A 14,312-nucleotide genomic window follows, 5' to 3' on the forward strand; every position below is an offset into this window, starting at 1 on the left:
TCACCTCCTAAAGGGTCCCATATCCATGCTGGAAGAATGCAGTGGCCCTGCAATCACAACTGAACAGGAGAAAACTGTGCTATTGAAAGCCAAGAACACTGCATCCATGGGACTGGGCAATATCCCTGGCTGCATTCTACATGAACTTCAGAATGAACTAGCCCCCCACATAAGCACCATGTTCAATCATAGCCTGTCAATAGGCTTTGTACCCACTGAACGGCACATGACAACAGTTGTATCACTCCACAAAGGGAGAGCCACCAAGGACCCCGGGAACTATCGCCTATTAGCCTGACGAGCCTGGTCTGCAAGGCCATGGAGTGTATTATCATGGAACTCATAAACAAGGATATTGGTAACCTCCAAACTCTGGACCCCACCCAGTTTGAATTTGTGAAGGGCAGATCATGTCTCCTGAACCTGGTTGACTTCTTTGAAACAGTCACCAAAGCCGTGGATGAGGGTAAGGCAGTCCACACAGCCTATCTCAAACTCACCAAGGCTTTCAAAACCATCCCCCATTCTGGTATCATAAAGAAACTCACCAAGCTGGCTATAAATCTGTACGTTACAAGATGGGTCACCAACTGACTCACAGAGAGAACCCACACTGTAAAAACTGCGGACTTCAAATCTGACTCCAAATTTGTGACAAGTGGAGTACCACAGGGTTCAGTCTTCAGTCCCCTCCTGTTTGGGAACTAATTCTCTGAAGTACAGGCCAACACAGAGGGCCTCTGGTTGACAAAGTGTGCAGGTGACTGTAAATTGGTGCCATAGTTGAGTCTTCAAGCAACATGGACATCCTGCAAAAGGGTCTCACCAAGACTGATGCCTGGTGTCATAGCCATGGCCTCAAGCTCAACACCAAAAAAATTCATTGTCATGCCCTTTGGTAAAAACCCTGTACTCATGGACTACCACATAGGTGTCAGCCTACTTAACACCGAAGGTGTGATAAGAGACCTTGGGAATCTAGTGGACAGTAGCCTCTCCTTTGATAATCACATCACCACAGTAGTCAGGAAATCCTTCTACATAGCACACCTCATCATGAAAGGGTTCTTATCCAGGAAAAAAGAAGTCATTGTCCCCCTCTACTCGGCTCTCATCAGACCCATTATAGAGTACAGCGCCCCATTTGGAATGTACCTTATAAGGCATCTGCAGCAGCTAGAAAGGCCATAAAAATACCTCACAAAGAGGATTATGGGACTCGAACAGTTACCCTATGCTGACCACCTCATAAACTCAGGCTTTACTCTGTAGCATATTGCCTACTCCAAGGTGATCTCTGCCTAACATACAAAGCTATGTCAAACCCTGAGCTGCTGGACATGCTACACCTAAAGAAATCCCAATCCCACAGAGCCACATGCTCTAGAGACCTAAACCTCATCAGCACAATTAACAGAACACGCTGGAGGGATAGAGTCTTGTCCCAGAGACTTCCAATACTCTGGAACAAACTACCTATCTATGTCAAGCAGAGTTTGTCACTAACACTCTTCAAGAAAAATCTTGATGAGTGGATGTGCAATAAGAAATTCACCCTGGGCATCACATCAGTGGCTCTGCTAGACAGGGGCACAGGTAAATATTTTATTTATTTTATTTTACATTTGTTAACACGGCTAGTCCAGCTGGATATATTTCCATTTTCAGTGGAGGCCTGGGGAGAAAAGCTCCAGTAATAACACAGAGATAATATAACACTTAAAAATAACCAGTACAAATTATACAAAGAAAGGATATTAAGAATACATAGTCATAAGTATTAATGAGAGGAAAAAACTAACATTAATGTCCTATAGACATACAGAATTAGCTAGTCACTGTGCAGTAATGATATCTGAGATAAGATACAGTACAATCAGAGGAATTACATTACTAACATAGGTAGTTTAATTTACTAAAGATAAATACTACTTCTGGAGGGGTGAAGTAGTAAAGATTGGTATGAGGAAGCAGTACAGAGATAGCAGTAGAGAGAGCAGAGGAATTAGTCAGGGTTGCTACAGGGACATACCCAGTGAGTTTTAAGATGTTTTCTGAGCCCTTGTTTAAAGAGTTGCAGGGAGGGTTGTAAAGTTAGATCTGGTGGCAGAAGATTCCAGTTTTTTCCTGCAGTATTGGAGAACAGGGAGTTCCCTGCCAGGTTGTTTTATTTGCTTGTGCTAGCAAGAAGTTTATTAGAGGATCGTAAGGAGTTGAGATTCCTATAGGGAGTAATTAGGTCGGAAAGTATAGGGGTGTTATTAGGTTGGTAAAATATCTTATGAACAATGGTAAGTTGGGATAGTATCAAAATGTTGTTTAATTCTAACCAGTCTAGTTGCTGTAGGTTCTGGCAATGGTGTGTTCTAAAAGGGTTTCCAGTGGCAAATCTGGCTATATTATTATAGGAGTTAGCTAGTTTGACCAGATTATTTTTTTTAGGTTAGTATATATGGGTGAAGCATATAAAAGAGTTGAGATTAAGTGGGAGTGGGCAATTGTAGTTCGGGATGCTGGGGTTAAGAAGGGTTTTATTCCATATAAGGAGCCCATCTTTCTATTTACTGTTTTAATGGTGTTGTTAATATGGTTATCAAAGGTGAGCTTGTTATCAATTGTGATACCTAGCAGTTTGGTGGTAGAGTCTGGGGCTATAATGGTGTCATTGTTGGATTTAATTGTAAAGTTTATGGGGGAGGACTTAGTAGAAGGTGTAAAGAGTAAGAGTTTGGTCTTTTTGGCATTCAAAATGAGACAACATTTCAAGAACCAAGTCTCTACTGTGCTGAATACTTTTTGGGTTAGAGAATGTGGTTCAGATGTGGAGTTGGCAGAACAGATGAGTGTAAAATCGTCTGCATATTGTATGCAGGTAGCGTGAGGGATTGCTGAGTGGAGGTCATTTGGTGAACAAAGAGAAGAGAAGAGGTCCTAGAATAGAGCCCTGAGGGACCCCAAGGGAGACGGGCAGGAGGGAAGATAGCTTGTTTTCCCAGAGAACTGCTTGTTGCCTGTTGTTAAGGTAGGACTTGAACCAGCAGATAGCCTTGGTGTCTAGAGAGAGGGATTCAAGGGTGTTTATGAGTAAGGGATGGTTTACCATGTCAAAAGCTTTTGATAGGTCAATAAAGAGTGCTGAAGTGAGGCAATTGTTATTACGGTTGCAGTTGATAAAGTTGGTGAATGAAAGGAGAGCTGTGGTGGTACTATGAAATGGTCTAAAACCATGTTGGCAGTTAGCTAAAATGTTGTTTGGTTAAGTGGTTCATTAGCTGATGGTGAATACATTTTTCCATAACCTTTCCTAAGGGAGATAAGAGAGCTATGGGCCTGTAATTGGAAAAATCATTAGTTAGCACCTTTATGTAAGGGGATTATGTGGGAGATTTTCCAGATGTCTGGGATGAATCCCTCAATTAGAGTTCTATTGATAAGGATGGAAATAGGGTAGGCAACTGATTTAGCTGCTTTTTGCAGGTATTCAGAGGGTAATTGGTCTGCAGAGGGAGTATATGGCTTAAGCTTTTGGATGATTTTTTGGATGTAAGAAGTAGGGATGGGTTGTAGTTGGAAGGTTGGAAGAGTACCAGGTATAGAGATAGGGAGACTATAATTGTCTGTGGAAAGTTGATGGGCTAGGGCTTGTATGGTGTCAGTAAAGAAGGAATTGAGGGCATTGGCAGTTTCCTGTGGAGTATTATTATCAGCTCCATGTGGAGTTGGTGTGCAAGAGTGGCCAGGGTGAATGAGTATATTAATTCCTGACCAAAACTTTTGAGGATTGTTATGGTGAGTTTGCTGGAGTTTACAATAGTAATTCTTTTTATCTGTGAGTATGGCTTTTTTGTGATATTTCTTAGCTTTCTAAAGTTTTCTTGCTCAGGGATAGATCTGGTAGCTATCCATTTAGCCCAAGATTTATTCCTAAGCAATATCATTTGCCTAGTGTGTTTTGACAGCCAGAGGGCTGTTTTAGACTTCATTCTAATAGACCGTTTGGGGGCATGTTCATCTAGGATTGTTAAGAATTTTGAGTTAAAATATTTAACAGCCTCTTCAAGTGGGAGAGAATTTAGAGGGTTCCAGTTGCAGGCATTAAGTTCCATTTGGAAGCATTCAGAGTTAAAGTGTTTATTGGACCGTGAGATCCTGTACCTGGGTGAGTTGGGAATGCCTTTCTTTTGTCTTATAATGTAAGTTAAAGAATGGTCACTTACATCATCCGGCAAAGTACCTACTTTATAAGTTTGTTGTTGTCTGTTAATAACTATCCAATCTAAGATACTCTCTTTTTTGTTTGGTTTGTTAATTCTTGTAGTGGTGGTAATAGTTTGACTGAATCCATGAAGATTAATATGTGAGGAAGGGTTGTCAGTATTGACACACTTCCAGTCTGTATTGAAGTCTCCTAATATAATAGTTTCTTGGGGGAGATTAGTAGATACCCAGCTGAGAATATCCTCTGTTGTGGTGGTGTTATTACCAGGAGGTAGGTAGATGCAGATGATGTTTAGGGATTTACTAGTATTGAGTTGAAGCCTAGAGATAAGGACCTCTGCTTTACTGTCTTGGGGGGGGGGGGGGGGCAAAGGATAATGAGGAAATTTGTAATCCAGTTTTATATAGGAGGGCTACACCTCCACCCTTAGCATCCATTGGTGGAGAAAGCCAGGGCACCTTGTTGGATAGGCTTACATAGGCCCTAGGGCTGATAGCCTACTACCTACCTATGAACCTATGATTATTGAATACATCCAGTTCCTATTTTTAGATGTCTGACAGGTATCAGCTGTCTATATCTGAGCACAGCTTGGCATTGCTGTACTCTGCGCCACGCAAACATGCAGTAAAAAAAATTATTATAAAAACAGGGGACACATATGACATATTAGACATTTGGCACACTTCACAACATTACTACAATGGCGGAGACCATTGCAGGAAGCCTCAGACTCATCTGCAGCCATGGTTAGCTGCTACACCGCTCCTTGCACTGATTCAATATCTGTGTTCTTTGGCTCTCCCTCAGCAGTGCATTATCATTAATATGTACACGGCTACATTCTGTGTAGGCTCTATACTGTGCCTACATGGATTTTATTAAATCCTGGGGATACTCTTTTCATCTGGAGATGCTTTTTGTAGTAGTACTTCCAGCTTCTGGTACAAGAGTGGAGGCATATCAGAGAAACTGAAAGAACAAATGGAGTCTTTTGAGAGTAATAGTGTATTAGATTCATAAAAAGTGAATAATTTATAGTAGAAGGAGAAAGGGAGAGAAGAAGTCATATTCAAGAAGCAAAATGACTAGGTAAAGGTGGGTGAAATTAGAATACAGCAAGAAGATGGTCAACAAGCAGACTCTACAGTGAAGAAGTCATATGCAGAAATGGTAAAGGTAAGAGTGCAATACGAAAATGAAGGGAAGGAAGATACTACTGTTACAAAAAGAAATTGCTTACAGTAAGAATAGAAAAAAAGAAGATACTGAACTGGATATATGCAAGGTATGGGATGAAATAATTACACTTTTAGGAACGAAAGCAAATGAGGTAAGAGCATTTATACTTAGAAATATGTATGTAGAAAGATGGGACATGACATGAAGACTTGTGAGTTAAAATGTTACAAATGTTAAAAAAAAAAAAAAAAAAAAAAAAACCGAACCAGAGCAGTCACCAAAGCTGTGGATGAAAGCAAGGTGGTTCATAGAGCCTACCTTGATTTGGCCAAGGCCTTTGATACCATTCCCCACTCAGGAATCATAGAAAAACTCACTAAGCTAGGCATCAACTCATATATCACTAGGTGGGTTGCAAACTGGCTCACAGATAGAACCCACAGCATGAAAGTTGCTGACTCCAAGTCAGACTGCTGACCACTCATGAGTGCAGTCCCACAGGGATCGCTCCTGAGTCCTCTCCTGTTTGGTATCTACTTCTCAGACTTCCAGGCCAACATGAAGGGACTCTGGCTGACAAAGTTTGCAGATGATTGCAAGTTGGGAGCCATTATTAACTCCCCAAGTGATGTTGACATCCTACAGAAAGGCCTCACTGAGACCAACAACTGGTGTCAGAGCCATGTCTTTAAGCTCAATGCCAAAAAATGTGTCATCATCCCCTTTGGGAAAAACCCAGTTCCCATGAACTACCACATCAATGGTAGTCCACTGAACACAGAAAGCATTATAAGAGATCTGGGAAGATGCACTTACATAGCCAAACTGGAAGCAAAGCTCTCTCCAGCCAAGATTGTGCTAGACAGTCAAGAGGAGAAGGTTAACACCTGCACTACACCACAAGCAACACATAGCCCTTCAAAACCCACACCATCAACACCCACACATAGCAACACTAAACCCACATATGCAGAGGCCCTTAACATTAACCTGCCCAAGCAACAAGGACCTCTGAAGCTGAAACGCAAACAAACACCAGTCACAACCAAAGTGACACATAGATCACAACACCAGTGTGCCACCCAACAACAGCCCCTAAGGCAAGACAATGTACCCAACACTTTAGTCATAGGTGACTCTATAGTCAGGCACACTGATGTCCCACTCACTAGGCTGAGCAAGGAGAAAATTACAGTCAGCTGCCTGTCGGGTGCCAGTATCCACCACATAATGCATGCATTCAAGTCACTCCACAACAAGTACAAATACGACTCTGTCATTGTCCATGTTAGAGTGAATGACTGGAGACGTACCTCCCTGGACTACATGAAAAGAGACATGGAAGTGCTCTCAGATCATGTGGCCCAGGCAGGTATGATCCTAGCCCTGAGTAGCATCCTGCCTTCACCCAGAATGATACCACAGTATAAGGATAACATGATTGACTTCGAGAATTAGCTAAGCTTCTGGTGTTATTCAAAGGGGATCCAGTATCTGTCTGCCTGGGATGACATGATCAACAAACCATGATGCTTTGCCAGAGATGGTCTGCACCTGTCACCCCTGGGATTCAGGTTACTGGCTAAAGCTCTTGCCACCCCTATAGTGCCTTTTTTAGGCAAGGTTCAAAGGACAAAACCACCATCATAACAGATACAAGCATGCAAACTCTGAAGGTAATGCTACTCAATGCTAGAAGTCTAAACCTCAAAATGCACTCTCTCGAGGCACTCCTAAAAATGGAGAACATTGATATCTGTGCAGTAACTGAGACCTGGTTCAAGACTCCAGAGAGCACCCCTGCAATGCCAGGCTACAACTCTTACCACACTTTTCGGCCAACAAACCAAGGCCAAAACACTAAAGGTGGAAGAGTGTCCATATTCATCAAGGATATTCACACCTCCAGGCTAGTTGCCCAACACAATGCATCTGAAATTCTCCAGGTGCTACTAACACTAGGTAAGACTGCAATCCAAATTGTAGCTTGCTACAGATCCCTCACCATGCCCCAAGATTCTCACTACACCTTTCTAAACATACTGGAAAATATTAAGATAAGACCAAACACCATAATACTGGGTGATTTCAACTACCCTGCCATTAACTGAGGAGACTACTCAGTTACCAACAACTTTTTCCAGCCGTTCTTGGAATTTATCAATTCCAACGTCCTGGATCAACTAATCCCTTGTCCCACCAGGGGCTCCAATATCCTAGACTTGGTCATTACCAACATGGGAGATAGATGCTCCACACCAGTGGTCACCCCCTCATTGGTCAGGTCTGACCATAAGCAAATCACCCTTGACATCCACATCCCACCCCCACCCCCAGTAAGGAGACCTCCGTAAATAACTTCTCCAAAGCCAACTTCATGCTACTTAAGTCAGAAGTGACAAACTTCATGGCATCCATGCAGATGGAAGCTGAAAGTTCGACTGCTGAATCCTACACTAAGGCAGTGTACGAGCACATCCACTCATGCATGAATCGTGCCATTCCAAATAGAACCAATATGCTGTCCTCCAAAAAAAGGAGGCCAATATGGTGGTCCCCTGCCATAAACAAACTATATAACAGAAGGAAGAAACTGTTGCAGAAAAAGAGGAGAATCCCAGGATGCAAAAAACTCCCTTATCAGCCTCAGTAAGAAGTTGAGATCCCTTTTAAAAACCTCCAAAGCTAGTTATGAAAATAAAATTGCCAAAGATTCCAAAGACAACCACAAGGTATTCTATAGTTATGTCAAGAATCTAAATGGCAATGCTCAGATCTGCTCTGAGCTACAACAGAATGGCATTAAATATACTGATCCCAAGGATATTGCCAATATCCTGGCAAATTAATTTTGTGCCAACTTCAGCCCCCTCTCACCCCCTAAAGGGCCCATCTCAATACCAAAAGATTGCCAAATTCTGGTAATCACGGCCACACAGGTAGAAACCGCACTCTCCAAACCTAACAATACAGCATCCATGGGACCAGATGACATCCCAGGTTGTGTACTACATGAACTACAAAATGAACTGGCACCTCACCTATGTGTGATGTTTAATCATAACCTCACCTCAGGCATCATGCCCACTGAGTGACGCACAGCTACAGTTACCCACTCCACAAGGGGGGATCCACCTTGGATTCCAGTAACAAATGTCCCATCAGTCTGATGAGCCTGATCTGCAAGGGCATGGAATGCATTATCATGGAACTTATAAACAAAGACATTGGCAACCTTCAGACACTGGACCTCACCCAGTTTGGATTTTTGAAGGGCCGATCTTGTCTCCTGAACCTGATTGACTTCATTGAATCAGTCTCCAGAGCTGTGTATGAGGGCAAGGCAGTCCACACAGCCTATCTGGACCTCGCCAAAGCCTTTGACATCATCACCCACTCTGGAATCATAGATAAACTTACTAAGCTGGGCATAAATCCCTATGCCACTCGATGGGTTGCCAACTGGCTTACTGACAGAACCCAGACTGTAAAAGTAGCTGACTCCAAATCCAGCTCCAGGCAAGTGACAAGTGGAGTACCTCAGGGTTCAGTCCTGGGACTGCTCTTGTTTGGCATCTACTTCTCTGAAGTACAGGCCAACACTAAGGAATTCTGGCTAACAAAGTTTGCAGATGACTGCAAATTGGGAGCCATTATTGAATCCCCAAATGATGTGGATATTCTACAAAAGGGTCTTACAGAAAAAGATGCTTGGCGCCAGAGCCATGGGCTCAAGCTTAATGCCAAGAAATGTATAGTTATCCCCTTTGGGAAAAAAACATGTACCCATGAATTACCACATAGGTGGCAGTATACTAAACACTGAAAGTGTGATGAGGGACTTAGGGACACAGGTAGACAGTGGTCTCAGCTTTGATCACCACATCGCCACAACAGTCAGGAAATCCTTCTATATGGCACACCTCATCACTAAGGGCTTTTCATTCCAGAGTGGGTGATGATGTCAAAGGCTTTGGCAAGGTCCAGATAGGCTGTGTGGACCGCCTTGCCCTCATTAGACCCATTATAGATTACAATGCCCCGTTTGGTATGTACCACACAAGACATCTGCAACAGCTGAAAAGGCCGCAGAAATACCTCACTAAAAGAATCACAGGCCTAAAGCAGGTGCCCTATGCTGACCGCCTAAAAAAACTCTGGCATATCGTCTACTCAGAGGCAATCTCTGCTTAACATACAAGGCCATGTCAAACCCTGAGTCCTTGGTCAATTGTGATTGTTTTTAACACATACTTGTCTTGCTTTGTGATTGTTTCCAGCCCCTCATACAGGAACCTAACAGGGTCTCTACCCGCTTCACTCCCCGCCCTGCCCCCTATTACCTCCCGCCCCCAGTGGTCCCACCTTTATTGCACTCAAACCCCTCCCATCTTTCCAATAGCCAACCACAGCGCTAACCCAACACTACCTCCTCCATATTCCCTCTACTATCACACCTCCTCAACTAACATGTACAAGCATACCTTTCCTTTGCTCACTGCATGCACTCTCCTTGTACATCTTACATCCTACCAAAACTCCATCATTCCCCCACTCAACCACTACCACTGTACTACTACTCACACCACCACCCATGTCTCACCCATACTCAGCTCCCCTCCCACCAGCTCAAGAACCATCCCTATGCACCCCCCACATATTCTACCAACTATATTACTCAAACGTAAAGCATCCCTACAACTTAACATAGTAACCCTCCCACCATACCTATTACCCACAGAGAACAATCATAAAATTTCCCTTATAAACAAACACATTCAAAAACTGAGAAAACTAATAATCTTATGCATATCAAAAGTAGCCCTAAGTGGAGACATCCACCCCAACCCTGGCCCTACCATTTCCAACCCCAATCCTCATAATCAGACTAGAAATCTCAACTTCTCCCATATTACAGCCAATAGAAAGCCAAGTGACTTCCTTCTACTAAGCCTAAATATTAGAAGTATATCCAACAAAGTCCATGAACTCCATGCCACCATAGACTTATACTCCCCAGATATAGTCGTCCTGACAGAAACCTGGCTAAAACCTCACATTACCAGTGAGCAAATACTCCCTACAGGGTACGGCATACTAAGAGTAGACCGGCTAAACAAAAAAGGAGGTGGTGTAGCTATAATATTTAAACAACATCTAAACATCCAGATCATAAAATCATCAGCTCCACAAATAGGCAATGAAGAAATAATATATACCAATCTCAAAATTAACCGAAACAAAACCATCAACATAATTGGATGCTACTTCCCACCTGGCCAAAACATCCCTCCACTAGAAAACCTCCTCAGCTGGTCTACCCAGCATCTCCCCCAAGAAACTATCATCTTAGATGATTTCAATATTGACTGGCAATCCTGTTCTGGCAACAATCCAACCCATCATGTACACCTTCATGGCTTCACCCAACTAGTCCAGTCACCAACAAGGATAAATAAAAACTCTAGCAAGCACTCTACCCTGGATTGGATACTAGTCAGTAAGAACCCCCAGTCATATATAACAGGTTGCTTATCAGATAGCCTCAGTGATCACTCCCCAACATTCCTACTCAAAAAATACCTGTACCAAGCTAAACCTGTCATCTATCATCAAATACGTAAAAAATAAACTTTAACCCACTCACATTCATCTCATCCCTCAAAGAATATAACTGGCATGCTCTAAAGTACCTCAGTCTAGATGACGAGTTGAATCTTTTAATACTACCTTCCTGAACATCCTTAATTACCATGCCCCCATAAGATTTTCCAGAACCAAAGCACAACCCTCCCCATGGCTACAGAAACCACTAAGTCAGAAATGAAAACAGGGATAAAGCCTGGGAGCACTGGCAAAACCAAAACCCCGTGAGCTAGACAGAAATTCCTAGAACTACAATAGAGTCAAAAGCTAATAAAATGGGACAAATTCCAATACTACCAGTCTGCCCTAGACTCCTCACAACACAGCCCCAAACAATTCTGGTCCTCCATAAACTCCATCCTCCACCCAGGTAAAGTCAGTACCCTCCCCTAACATCCCTCACTCCTCAGAAAATATTGCTACCTCATTCAACACACACTTCACCCAAACCATACTATCACTAGCTAAACAACACAACCCCCTCCCTCCAACCCACACCTTCAACTAGTAATCTCCCACTGCCTTCTCTTTTCTCCTGTACCTACCTCCAACATAAAAAACTCTTAACTAAACTTAAACCCACCAAATTAGCAGCAGACAACCTCCCAAGTGAATACCTACAAATCACAGCTGATGCTCTGTCCTACCCAGTATCCATCTTGATTAACCGATCTCTGTCAGAAAGTTACGTTTCCACATTGTGGAAAGTCTCACATATAATCCTGCTCCACAAAGGTGGACCCTCTGCAGAACTAACCAATTACCGCCCCATAGCTATTCTCTCTCCACTCTCCAAAATACTAGAGAGATGCATATACTCTCAGGTCTCACACTACCTCCTTACTAACGACCTCCTTTCCAGTACTCAGCATGGTTTCCGACCAAACCATAGCACCACCACTGCCTTACTCTCCTTTACAAACACTATCCTTCAGCATAAAAACAATGGCTATCTCTCCTCTGCTACTTTCCTAGACCTATCTAAAGCATTTGACATGGTCCCACACAAACAACTTATCTCTGTCCTCAATAACCTATCCTTCTCGCAATCAGTCACCAACTGGTTTCAGAGTTACCTGTCTGACCGCCAACAATCTGTTGTATGGCAGAATGACATATCTCCCCAACTACCTGTCTCCATAGGGGTTCCCCAAGGATCCATCCTTGGACCCCTACTTTTCTCTGTTTACACCAATAATCTAGCCTCTGCCACCAAACATGGCACACTCATCCAATACGCAGATGACTCTACCATCATCTGCTCAGCCCAGTCCCTACCCAAACTGCAAAAAGTCACACAGGAAGCCTTTTCCTCTGTTGAAACATGGTTATCCGATGCCCATTTAATACTCAACCCAAACAAAACTAAACTACTCATCTTCCAACCCACCAAACATACTCAAAACAACTCTCACTTTAACATCACAGCAAAAGACAACACCACTATATACCCAACTGAACACACCAAATTGCTAGGAGTGGAAATAGACAATAAACTAAAATTTGACATTCGCATATCCATGACCATACAAAAAGTCCACAAAAAACTAGGAGCATTATACAGAAATAAACAATTTCTCACCAAAGCAGCAAAGATTTCAATAGCAAATTCCCACCTTATCTCCACCCTACTTTATGCCTCTCCAGTATATACCAACCTAAGGCAATGTGATCTAAACAAGCTAGAGACCTGTTACAACAAAATTGCAAAATTCACCACAGGGGCATCCTACCGTAGTCACCACTGTCTCTCACTTGCTGAACTGGGCTGGCTTGAACTCCCTCACCTCCTTCAGTGGTATCAACTCTCACTCACCCACAAACTAGTAAACCATCCACTAAATGTCCCATCCCTCCAGAATCTACTCCAACCCTATCGCACCACCAGACCACTAAGATCCAGCAAAAAATCACTTGCAGATCACTAAAGCCAATAACTCTGCTGGTGAAGCACTATTCTCTTGCGCCATAGCCAAATTATGGAACTCACTCCCACCCACAATTACCTCCGTACCATCATGCACCAACTTCAAAACTTTATTAAAAGCGCACCTAAAAACATGCTGGCTATGCCCTTGCAACTCCCACTCTAATATCATCCACCCCATCCAACTACTACCTTTCACCTCCACTAACTACCTTGATGATAGCAAGCTCAGATGCTCATAAGCCTAGTACTTATTATACAGCAGGAACTTCTCATTGTTACATTTGTTAATGTCTGTTATGTACTTCAAAGATAAAGATTCTAGTTATCTACTGATGTACTATGTTCTTCATCTGTAAATATGTTGTAAGTAATTTCTATGTTAAATTGTTAATCACTATGTAATCCACTGTAACTACTGTCTGTTTATTTTACTGTGGAGCTTTTCTCCCCGGGCCTCCGCTGAAAACGGACCCACGTCCAGTCGGACACTCCCGGTCAACAAATTTAAATAAATAAAAATAAATAAAAAAGGAGGTCATTGTCCCACTGTACTCATCCTTCATTAGACCCATTATAGATTACAATGCCCCGTTTGGTATGCACCACACAAGACATCTGCAACAGCTGAAAAGGCCACAGAAATACCTCACTAAAAGAATCACAGGCCTAAAGCAGGTGCCCTATGCTGACCGCCTAAAAAAACTCTGGCATATCGTCTACTCAGAGGCAATCTCTGCTTAACATACAAGGCCATGTCAACCCTGAGCTGTTGGACATGCTCCACTTAAAGAAATCCCAATCCCTCAGAGCCACATGCTCCAGGGATCTAAACCTTGTCATCACAATGAACAAAACATCCTGGAAGGATAGGTTCCTGACCCAGAGACTCCCCATACTCTGGAATAGACTGCCCATACATGTTAAGCAGAGCACCTCCTTGGCCCTTTTCAAGAGGAACCTTGACAATTGGATGGGAGATAGGAAATTCACCCCGGGGATCGTGTCAGTTGCCCTGCTAGACAGGGGTCCAGGGAAGTAAATATTGTGGGAAGCAATATCCGGGGAATTGTTTGACTAGCCTTGTATAGGCCCTAGGGCCAATAGCCTAGTACCAACCTATGAACCTACAAACCTATAAGACAGGTTGACAGGAACCTCTCTTTTGACCACCACACTGCCACTGTGGTCAGAAAGCCCTTCTGTGTGGCACATCTCATTACTAAGGTTTTGCATCCAGGAAGAAAGAGATCATTGTCTCCCTCTGCTCTTCCTTCATTAGGGCAATCATCTAGTACAATGCCCCATTTGGCATGTACCTCACTAGACACCTACAAC

The sequence above is a fragment of the Protopterus annectens genome, chromosome 4.part0, assembly GCF_019279795.1.
Source record: "Protopterus annectens isolate FY-2018-M chromosome 4.part0, PAN1.0, whole genome shotgun sequence".
NCBI lineage: Eukaryota > Metazoa > Chordata > Ceratodontiformes > Protopteridae > Protopterus > Protopterus annectens.